Genomic DNA, 11,822 nt, shown 5'->3' on the forward strand with positions numbered 1-11,822 from the left:
GGGTGGGAAGGGGAACAGAGGTGGGGGGAGGGGTATGGGAAACTTTCGGGATAGCATTTGAAATGTAAATAAAGAAAATAATAATTAAAAAAAAACAATATGTGATTTCAAAACATGTTATATAAAACTACTGTAGCCAAAGCAGCATGTTACTAGCACAAAAGCAGACACATTGATCAATACAACAGAATAGAGGACCCAGAAATTACTGATTTTTTTCAAGGCACCAAAACAATACATCGGAAAAAGTCTCTTTAATAAATGGTGCTTGGATATTACTATATATAGTAGGATGTATATCAGTCTTCTCAAAACACTCGAAATAGAACCAGAGCTAGAACATGACACAGATGTCTCCTAACTGGGCATATGTCCAAAGAAATGAAGTCAGTATGTCAAGAAGCACTCTCATGATTCCTGCAGAATTAACTTGGGTGCTCATTGACTAGAGGATGGTTGCAGAATATTCAGTATATAAGCACAATGGAATAGTATCACTCTCTAAAAAGAATGAAATTCTGTCATTTCCACAACTAGGAAAAGCTAGGAAATATTATGTTAAATGAAATAAGCCGGGAATACAAGGAAGCTAAATACTTACTTTCATAGAAATAGAGAGTAGAATGGTAGTTAGCACAGCCTGAGAAGAATAGAGGAAGAGGGACTGGAGAGAAGGTGGTTAGTGTACATACAGTACAATTGACTAGCCAAGATAATCACTACTGTTCTATAGAACAGTAGGGCAACTGTAGAGAAGAAAAATTAATTGTATATTTCAAAACACCCAGTAGGTCAGGTTTTAAATATTCTCCACCCAAAGAAATGGTGCTATCATACTCTAATTTGATCATTACACATTCCATGCATATATTGCAATGTCAAATTATGCCCCTTGAATACATATAATTGTACTTTTAGTTTTAAAATGATGTGCCAATTAAATTTTTTAACTTTTTAAATGCCCCCTTTCAAATCATCACAACTCCAATTCTCAAATTCCAATTTCCCTAAGACTGCAATAACAAAAAACAGTTGTTCTTACCCCTTCTGTAGTCATAGACTTTAGATCTTAAAATTAAATGCATGTGGATATTTCGTTTTCAATTACTTTCTGGGAATAGAAAGCTAATTTTCGATTCTTATTTAAAAATCTGTCAAGGACCTAGTGTGCACCAACTAATCGGATTTTTGCATATATCATACTTTCAGTGCTACAGCCATGCCATGGGAAATTAGTGTAACAGCTGGTACATAGCTGCAAACAATCACCTCCTTTGTGGCATCTGTTGTTGAAGGGTACCTCAGACATGATTGGGGGGCAGAGAAAGAGACAGACACACACAAAGAAGCAGGGAGGCAGAGAGACAGACAGACAGACAGACAGACAGACACACACACACACACACACACACACACACACACGAGAGACAGAAAGAGACAGAGAGATGGAGAGAAGGAGGGAGAGAGAGATCTTAAAGTTGAGTGGTTAGGGACAAGGGGACGACCTGGAAGGAGTTGGGGTGAGGAAACATAATCAAAATGTATTGCATGAAAGGATTTTTAAATAAAAATAAGAAAAAATAAACAAGGAGGGGGAAGAAAGAGAACAGGGGAAGATGGAATGAAAAAGAGGAGGAAGGGAAGAGAGGGGGTGTATTTACTGATAAGATGGAGTACCCATGACAGTTTTTAGAGGGAAGATGCTGCAGAAAAATTAATATTTTCAAAATGAGATATAATAAACTCATAGAATAACGTAAACACGTATGCATGTCTACAAACACACATACATAAAGTTTGGAAATATATACATCACATTGCTAGCAATACTTCGTCTAGAAAGTGGGTTGGAGGTAGAGGAGAATAATTTCCCTTTTTTTGCCTTGCATATTTTATCCACTTATTATTTGTTCGTTCATTCAGTTGTGCTAGAAATGGAATCCAGAACCTCTTACATGTTAGACAAGCAGCCTCTCACAGAGCAATCACCTAGAAGCAATTGACAACTGCAGATACAAACTTGTCTAGGAAAGGGTCACAACAAATGAAGACAACAGTCCCCTTTCTACCCCCAATGTGCCATCACTGGCATCTGATTCCAGAATTGAAGGCTTTATGAGTCATGACTGAAGCCTGGGAGATTGGAGTGAAATTTTTAGAAACAAAGGGTCACATGGCAACTGTGATACTAGCTATATCACAGGTTGTGCAGGTGATTTTTAGAACACTGCTTTATTGATTGGGGTTGGGAGTGTGGCACAGTGGTAGAAACCTTTGTCTAGCATGCCGGTGGCCCTGGGTTCTATCCCCAGTACCGGAAAGACATAAAGACTGCTTGATAGAGACATGATTGATGTATAATATTATCCATTTTATAACATAAACTGAACAAATGTTTTTAATAAGTCTTGACACATGTATACACATTTCAGAAAAACCATCACCATGATCATGATAGTGGAAATAACCATTATTTTCACAAATTTTCTTGTGCCTTTTTGTAATCCTCCTGCCTTTGACAATCACTCAGCTATCTACAAATTCATAACCTGTTTAAGAATAGGTATTTCTAAAAATAAATTATATATTAATATACTAGCAAGTGCTTTCTTCTAAATGAGAATAATTTCCCAGTTCCAAGGTCAATGCAACAATCCTTATTTAATTAAATCTGTTAGAGAACCCTACTTCATTCTTAAAAATAGGTCTATAAACATTTTTAGCTTTCTCTTCACATGGTCCTTGCTTTTTAAAAATAATCTCTATTTTATATGAGGTTTTTTTTTTTTTTTTTAAAAAAGATTTATTATATATAGTGTTCTGCCTGCATGTATACCTGCATGCCAGAAGAGGGCACCAGATCTCATTACAGATACTTGTGAGCCACCATGTGGTTACTGGAAATTGAATTCAAGACCTCTGGAAGAGCAGCCAGTGTTCTTAACCTCTGAGCCATCTCTCCAGCCCCCGCCCCTATTTTTGAGACAAGTTGTATTTTTTTTTAATGTAGTTCTGGATTCCCTGAAATTTGCTCTCTAGACAGAGTTTGTTATATATTAACCAAACTACAGGTACAGGTGGAATTTCTGAGATCAAGTTATTAGGCTATGACATAAAATTGACTGTAAAAGCCAAATTTGCGCCGGGTGTGGAGGCGCACGCCTTTAATCCCAGCACTTGGGAGGCAGAGGCAGGCGGATTTCTGAGTTCGAGGCCAGCCTGGTCTACAGAGTGAATTCCAGGACAGCCAGGACTACACAGAGAAACCCTGTCTCGAAAAACCAAAAAAAAAAAAAAAAGCCAAATTTGCCTTCCAATTTTGTGTTTGAGCACGACGTGCTTCTGAATATTCTAGGATTAACTGACCACTTGCCAATGGCATTTAAGGTTGGCTCAATAAGCTGAAATCCATGCTTGTTACTGTTAACTGAGCCAAGAAATTAGCGGGGTAGATCAGAGCACTTGGGAGAACTTAATGTTTGCTAAATCAACATAATAATAAACTGCCTCATAAATTCTTATCTTTATATCCAATAGATTAGTATGCCTCTCAACCCTCATCAAAGAAGCTTCATTTTGCAGTAGATGGTGATTAATGCAGAGACCTACAAATAGTTAACATGCAAGGAAGAGACTAGTGTGTTCTGCTCTAGATGCTACAACTATATCATCCCACCTCCTCCCAAGGCTCAGAAATCGTCGTGAAGATGAATGGAAATTGTAAGAGCTAGCTGTCGCAGATGTCTGCAGTAAGAACATATTCTCTGTACACGACAGCTCTATTGCACACATGAACTCACAGTCGTTGTGATAGCACACAGAAAAGCTGCACAAGCCAGACAAATGCCCAGCATGGAATGGGAAGGTGCTCAGTAAGCCATCATTACCTCCCTTAGCTTCTAGGAGATGTCGAGTCAAGTTTCCTGAAGAGATGTGGGCCCTGAGGGGCTATTCAAAAGGTGGTCCAATACCCATGCACATACCGGCAGCACTGAGGAGACTCGGTCAGTTTATTAAAAAAAAACAAAAAACAAAAAAAAAAAAAACAAAAAAAAACACATGAAGTTGGAAAGAAATATTGGTGAGAGATTTGGGGGGAAGAAATAAGAAGGGAAATGCATGGAGAATGAAGGTGGATTTGATGGTTTACCTTTTAAAATACACAAATTAAATTTAAAAAGAAATCATGTGTTGAACAGACACAAGAAGCCTTGCCTCATTTGGCAGTAGCAGTAGAATGAATTACCACTGGTCTCATCCTTTTCATCAAGCACTGTCATGTTCATAGACCAATTTACTCAAAAAGGTTTAAGAACCTAGTATAAACCACATCCTCATGTTTGTCTCCAAGATCTCACATTAATACCTTAAGATAAAACACAGTACAACTTGAAAGGTCCTCTAGTGTTTAAAAAAAAATCCCAGATGCTTTAAAAGTTCAAGGTCTCTTTTCTGTGGGCTCTCGTAAAATTAAAGACAAGTTAAGAACTTACTCCATAAAGGACGAACCAGTGCATAGGAGTAATCATACTTAAGCAAGACTCAAAGCCACAGTGTAGTTCAATGGCTGACATCTGGGACTCCATCTTCTGGGCTTCAAAGGGCTTGGATAACCTCACTTCAGCTCTGTTAACATACACCTTGACTCATAGGCTTAGACAGGCTCCACTTCATACCTCCCACTGTCCTTGGTGGATATCCCACGATCCTGAAATCTCTAATATCCTGGGGTCTCCGCTGAATCTGAGGCTTCGCCTTCACCAATGGCCTCTCAGAACCTTTCTGGGGTAACTCCAAACCTGCCACAAGGCACCAAGCCTCAGCTGCTCTCCATAGCCCATTCATGCCTTCAAACCAGAACCATGTAGGTGACCATTACACACTGACAAGTTCACCTGTCGGCTTGAGATGCCAACGTGGCTCCTCTGATTCACAGCTTTTGTGTTCTGACTGTGAGACAATACTTCCCAGAAGATTTCACCATGAGTGTGCTCATCTCTTATCGCCCACAACTGATTCTTCAGCCCCAGCTGATTCACACCCACTGTCTTCTGTGAAACACAAGGTTTCACCTTAGTGATGCTGTTCGCTTGTTAATCATAGCTGACTCCAGCCTCAGCTGACCAGCAATCACAGATTCTTAATCCAAAATATAACACAAATGTCCTCAATAGAGTCTTTGCTTCTTTCTGAAACGTCACAATCCAAGCCTCCATGTCCCATGTCTGCATGTCCCTATCTTCTAAGCTCCAAGTAAAACAGCCCATTAAGCTCTGAGTATACAATTTTTTTTCAGTTTAAAGTGCCCAAATCATCTTCAATCCTCTAACAAAATAGTCCAGAGGCATAAAAAGCCTTCTAGTAAGGTTCATAATGAAACCAACACCACTCCTGGTACTAATATCTGTTCTAGTTTGCTTTCCTGCTGCTCTGATAAATCACTGACCATATACAACTTGGGAAGGAAAGGGTGTGTTTGGCTGACATTTCCAGTCCATCATTGAACAAAGTCAGGGCAGAAACGTAAACCAGTCATGCAATGCTAATTAGAATAAAGTGATTTTATCAATGGCCCATATATTTTAAAAGGTATGATTGCTGTACAGTGCTTATACAGCATGCACTCTACCAGCATCCTGTTGTTGTTGCTGTTTGGTTGGTTGGTTGGTTTGGTTTTTTTTTTTTTTTTTTTTTTTGAATCAGGGTTTTCCCCCATAGTCCTGGTTGTCCTAGAATTTGCTAATATAGACAAGGCTGGCCTAAAACACAAGGCCATCGGCCTGCCTCTGCCTCCCAAGTGCTGACATTAAAGGTGTGCATCACCCCAGCTGGCTTTACCAGTATCATGTGTCTAGGGTTTTCTTGGAATATTGCACACAACGTGCTTCCAATGCCAAAACGTCTCTGGGAGATTCCCAGGAACCATAGCTGCTTCTTTCACTCATCCAGCCATCTGCCCTTCCACCATCTGCTTCTCTACCTAGTAGCAAAGCTGGCTACCTAATAGCAGAATCAGAACTTAGGGAGAAGGAAACAGACTAGAGATGTTCACAGCCCGAAACAGGTTTGTAAATAGCAAGGCCAACTCAAGAAATGCTGCAGAGTTGACATCCAAAGCCACTCTCTCATTTTAGGACAGAGAAACTCATCAGCTACTTGGTGGATTGATTGATTGATTGATTGATTGATTTAGTGAAATTGGCTTTGAAAGGTTAAAACAATTTGTCATAGGAAGAGTACCCCATCAGCAACCACCAGTTGTTTTTTTCTCACTCTTGGGCATTTGCAGTGAGAATATAAGCAAGGACTTGAATGAAGGACATGCAAAAAGTAATAACAGGAAAAAATGCGACAGTCAATGAAACTCAAGTCCCTTCTGAAAGCAGCACTTCGTTGCCTTTCTTCTCCAGGCTTTGGAACCTTAATGTTGTCATTTTGAAAGCATCTAAGACATATAAAATTCTACCAACACATTTTGGAAGTCAGCAGGGCAGCCAACATTTATGCGGGTCAAACCAACCTAGCCAAATGCCCAATCTTCTGGCAAATTCAGACCCTCCAGTAAGTCTTGCTCAAATACAAATATTCCAGAGCTCCTCAGTGAAGATGCTCACATATCTGGGCACATCACTAGCCTAAACATCATTTCAAAAACCAACACTGACCATGTGCTCAGATCTTTGAATAACATCAAAATCACATCATTAAACTAAGCAGCACTCAGCTTTGCAATAACAGCCAATTTATGACCTTTTGTGAAATTCCCAGATTCTGATGGTCTGAAAGAACTCATATAAGACCCTGAGGCCCTCTGGACAGAAAAGAAGGGGATTTTAGAGACCCCATAGGCATTCAGGAATGACAGATTAGCAGCAATGAAATACTAAGAGAAGGGCTGGTGAGATGGCTCAGTGGGTAAGAGCACTGACTGCTCTTCCGAAGGTCCGGAGTTCAAATCCCAGCAACCACATGGTGGCTCACAAGCATCTGTAACGAGATCTGACTCCCTCTTCTGGGGTGTCTGAAGACAGCTACAGTGTACTTACATATAATAAATAAATAAATCTTAAAAAAAAAATACTAAGAGAAAATCTCTCCTACCACTACTCTGACTCAACTGTAAGGCAGAGTTCAGTGTGGGGAGTCATAATTGTTAAACGAAGAAAACTGACCAGTGATCAGGAGAGGGACACAGAAGGATCACTAGTTCAAGGCCAACATAGGATATATATAACAAGATTCTGTCTCAAAACCAAAACCCAAACAAAAGGGAATAGGAGGGTATGAAAGAAGAAAAACAGACTCATTAATTTATCTCAGTGCACATTAATTTCCTGTTTTCCTTATGCACCAAGTCCCATCCCCAGAACCACATAAACCAGGCATGGTGGGCATGGACGTGGAATCCCAGCATTCAGGAGATAGAGACAGGAAGGCCAGAAGTTCAAGTTCACCCTTGAATACATAGAGAATCTAAGGCCATTTGAGGCCAGCCTGGGATACATGACAGTAAGTCTCAACAACCAATAAACAAATAAATATGCAAACAAACAATGTGTTTACATGATTCTGCATGCTACCTTGTTATATTTGGCAAACCCATGATAGCAAGGAAGGAAGCTAGTTAAAAACTATATGCACAAAGCAGCTTTCAGAACTGTCTGACAAGTCCTTTAGTCGGTTTTTTCCCCTGTCTTTAGCACTTTATTGGGAAACACCTTTTCTCAACACCTCCAGCCAAGAAAGCTGCTGTCTATCTTGGATTAATTTAACATGATGCTGTAGACCTACTACTTTCTTTTATTCACATGGGGGGAAAAGAATGTCAACAGGGATTTAAAGGAATGTGGCTGAGTATCTGCCAGGCTCTTGCTTCACTCCTTGAATAATCTGAGTATTATTCGTGGGAAATGCTTATCACAACATTGCCAGTGCTTCGCAGCTTGTAGCTTCAGTCTGAAAATTACCAGCAAAATTCCTGTCTACCAGTCGTCACCTACAGGGGAAAGGCCACCTTTACGACAGAGTGTACTCAATGGGTTTCTGAGCCCTTGTCTCCCAACCTTTCTAAAACACCAACGTGAACGTATTCAAATCCAAGTCTCATGGAATAGGATATATTACCCAATACCTGATGCAGAAAATGTGTCAAAGAAGAAAATATCACAAAGGCCACGATTCATGGGAACTCTTCATGGCGAGCACTGTCCTGTGGCATCCTAAGCAAGGGACACTGTCAGAGAGAAAAAGGGACAAAGTCAAAAGTGAAAGAAGTGATTTACACATAAATAACACAACTACTTATCATGTTTACCATGGACATCTTGTAAGGTTTACACAGTTGTGCCTACACATTGCCACTCTCCAAGATTTACACTTGCTTGATTAACAATTCCAGATATTGATGTGTGAAATTTATATACAAGGAGATGCTATATGGGGGTTACTAGAACTTTGGTTAGTATCCTAATTATCTTTTTTTTTTTTTACACAAATAGAAAATCTTTTTAAAGGTTACAGTGCCTTGTTTTTTTNAAGAGGAGATCTTGACTATGTTTCCAAGGCTGGCCCTAAATGCCCAAGATTAAAAGTACTCCTGCCTAATTATCTTTGACTGTCAACTTGCTATATAGCTTAGAGTCGTTTGAGAGGAAAACCTTAATTGAAGAATTGCCTACATTATACTCACACTCACGTGGGGGGTTTGTCTTGATGACTAATTGATGCAAGAAGGGCCCAGCCCACTGCAAGCAGCACTACCCCTAGGCAATAGGACTTGTGTTGTGTGAGAAGGCATGGGCTTGTGAGTTAGCAAGCAATATTCATTTATGGTTTCCGTTTCACATTCCTGCCTTGGGATCCTGCCTTAGCTTCTCTCAATGATAGATTGTGACCTGGCAGTATATAAGCCAAATAAACCCTTTCCTCCTCTAAGTTGCTGTCTGCCGTAGTGTTTTATCACAGCAACCGAATGAAACTAGAATGGTTAGCTATTCCTTCCCTTTAGGGATTTGTGTGTGTGTGTGTGTGTGTGTGTGTGTGTGTGTGTGTGTGTGTGTGTGTGTGTTTCTTTTCCCGATAGAGTCTCCCTATGTAGCCCTGGTTAGCCTGGAATTCGCTATGCAACCCAGCTGACTTTAAGCTCACCATCCTCCTGCCTTACCCTCATAAACTATTGGAATTTCAGACCAGAGCCATTATGCCTGGCTCCATTTCTTTTCCTAAAAGGACACACTACCCCCTTTTAAAAGAGTATTACTCTAGACTATTATTATAAGAATGCACACTTAGCATGAAAAGCTCTGTACAGAGCTTTTAAAGATTGTTTCTTCAAAATATGCTATGTCAAAGGTCAGGAATAATCGTGTCCAGCTCCTTACCTATTGTCCAATTGGTCTCCTGGAACATTAAGGCAAAGAATCCGGCCATCGGCAGACTCCCCATGCAACCCTGCTCACGGTGGATGTCCATGCTAGTATATTTTGACACCCCCAAAGCACCTTTAATTTGCATTTAATTTCATGTGGGCTCAGGCTCTGCCAACCTGAGACGCATATTCAACTGCCTATTCATTGTCTCCAGTGGAATTTTCTCCTTGGCATCTCAGCAAAACAAGAGCACCCAAACGCCTAATTCCCATCCCTCACCCTGCCCTCCACTTCACACCAGTTCTTTCCCACCCAATAATTTTCATTTCCCTAAGTCTAAGCTCCTCCACCCAGGGCATCAGGCTGAAAACCTAGGCGTTAGCTCGCCCTTTCACCTCCATTTCAAGCCCTTCCCCTTGAGTATATAGTCTAAACCCATTTCCCATTTGTGGCTCCCTCCTAGGCCTGATCTTCCATCACCCTGACCTGAATCATTCTGGAAGCTTCCTAACTAGCCTTTCTTCTTCTAGCCTTACCCTAGATAAGTGCCAACATGATTTAAAACAAAAATTTTCACATTTTTTTTTTCTGAGACAGGCATGCACACCATAGCCCAGGCTGGCTTAAAACTCAGGGTATAACCCAGGTTCAAACTCACACCAACCCTCCTGCTCACAGGGATGCCTCTTGAGTGTCGGGATGAATGAACCAGGAGAGTAATTCAGGTGTACCTACCAATCACCTACTCCATGAGACACATTGGGAGCTGGAGTGGTGTGTTGTAATGAGTTCACCCTCGAAGAACTGAGTCAAAAAGAGACAGAAATTAGGACGAGTAACTGGAACCGGATGTGTGTGCCACCATGTCTGACTTAAAATACCCTAAGCCGAATCATATCAGATATCTACCCTCCAGTGGCTTCCAACCATGCCGTAAAGGAAATCTAAACTTCTTACCTTTGAAATGTGCCTTCTGCCTGCTTCAGTCGATGTCTTCCACCTCCTTGTCCCCCTGAATTTTCCTCTCCTCCCCAGTCCCATTGGCCTCTTTACTGGACACAAGACATTAGGCACATTGCTTATGGCTTTGCCTGGCTTCTTTGCTTTTCCGATTTGACTCAAATGCCTAGTCTCCTCCTCAGAGATGCTATCCCTGAACAGTAAAGAGCACTGTTCTCATGACATCAAACCACCTAATCATAATGCATTGTTATCAACTTATGTTCGTAGCCCCTTTCCTTCATCCCCTCAAGTGTCATAAGAGCATGGAATGTATGTCTGCTTCATCAGTATTACCCCAGAGCCTAGAACAGCTGGAAGACAGGAGAAACTCAATAGGGCCAAAGTGAAGTTAAACAGCGACTTTGCCTGACAGCTTCTTTCCAAAGGTGTTACTTCTGTATTTAGAATCCCACACCAGCATCTCAAGGCCAATGGTGCAATAGTAATGCAGGCTAACATGCTTTTTTAGACTATAGCTATTAACACTAATGAACAATGAGAATAATTCAGGTGTACCTACCAATCACCTACCCCATTAGACACATTGGGAGCTGGAGTGGTGTGTTATAATGAGCTCACCCTCGAAGAATTGAGTCAAAGAGACAGAAATTAGGACGAGTAACTAGAATCTGATGCAGAAAACACCATAAGAGGACTAGAACACTTTGCACTACAGATTAGCAATGATGTTATTAACATTTCTCCACATGAAATGCTAGATGGTTTGAGAATGTGCTTTGTAGGTTTTAAATGTGCACTATTGTTCCCTTCAAGAGCAATGGCATGTGCAGGAGAGCAATTTTACTTGTCATAACAATTGCACTAGGAGGGCACATCATCACTATTTGGTAAGCAGGAGCCACTAATGTTAAACTCCCTGCAGTTCCTGGACAGACTTGTATAATGTTGTTCAAAGCTAACACAGAAATGGCTTACACCTAGCTAAAACACAGAGTGTGGTATGGGTCTAGGAAGATGGTTCCATGGGTAAAGCACACAAATGACAGCCACACAAGTGCAAGAATATGAGTTCAGATCCCCATAACCCATGTATAACTGGACACAGTACTGTGTGTCTACAACTCCAATACTCCTATGGTGAGATGGGAGATAGAGGCGAGAGACTCCTCAAAAGCTCAAGTAGCAGCGAGTCTGACAAATACAATGACCAATAACATGGGACTGTCTTAAAATAAGGTAGAAGCTGAGGACTGATACCCGAGGCTGTCTTCGGACTGCTACATGTGTGCTATGGTGTGGTATGCATGTACTCTCCTCTCACACACATGAACATATGCAAATATCATACACACACAAAAGACTTAAAATGTCCATCAAAATGCCAACCCAATTCTTCACAGAGTTAGAAAGGGCAATTTGCAAATTCATCTGGAATAATAAAAAACCTAGGATAGCAAAAACCATTCTCAACAATAAAAGAACCTCTGGTGG

General features: G+C 40.7%; 1 protein-coding gene across 1 annotated transcript in view; it reads right to left on the bottom strand.

Annotated features, from left to right (window-relative positions):
• LOC110313768 (A-kinase anchor protein 17B) overlaps nt 1–11,822 on the bottom strand; it is a 42,080-nt gene that overhangs the window by 23,012 nt on the left and 7,246 nt on the right. The window contains 1 exon segment of the mRNA XM_029534521.1: nt 8,132–8,233. The gene's annotated coding sequence lies outside the window, so the exon portion shown is untranslated.

This window comes from Mus pahari, chromosome X (genome assembly GCF_900095145.1).
Source record: "Mus pahari chromosome X, PAHARI_EIJ_v1.1, whole genome shotgun sequence".
NCBI classification, from domain to species: Eukaryota; Metazoa; Chordata; class Mammalia; order Rodentia; family Muridae; genus Mus; species Mus pahari.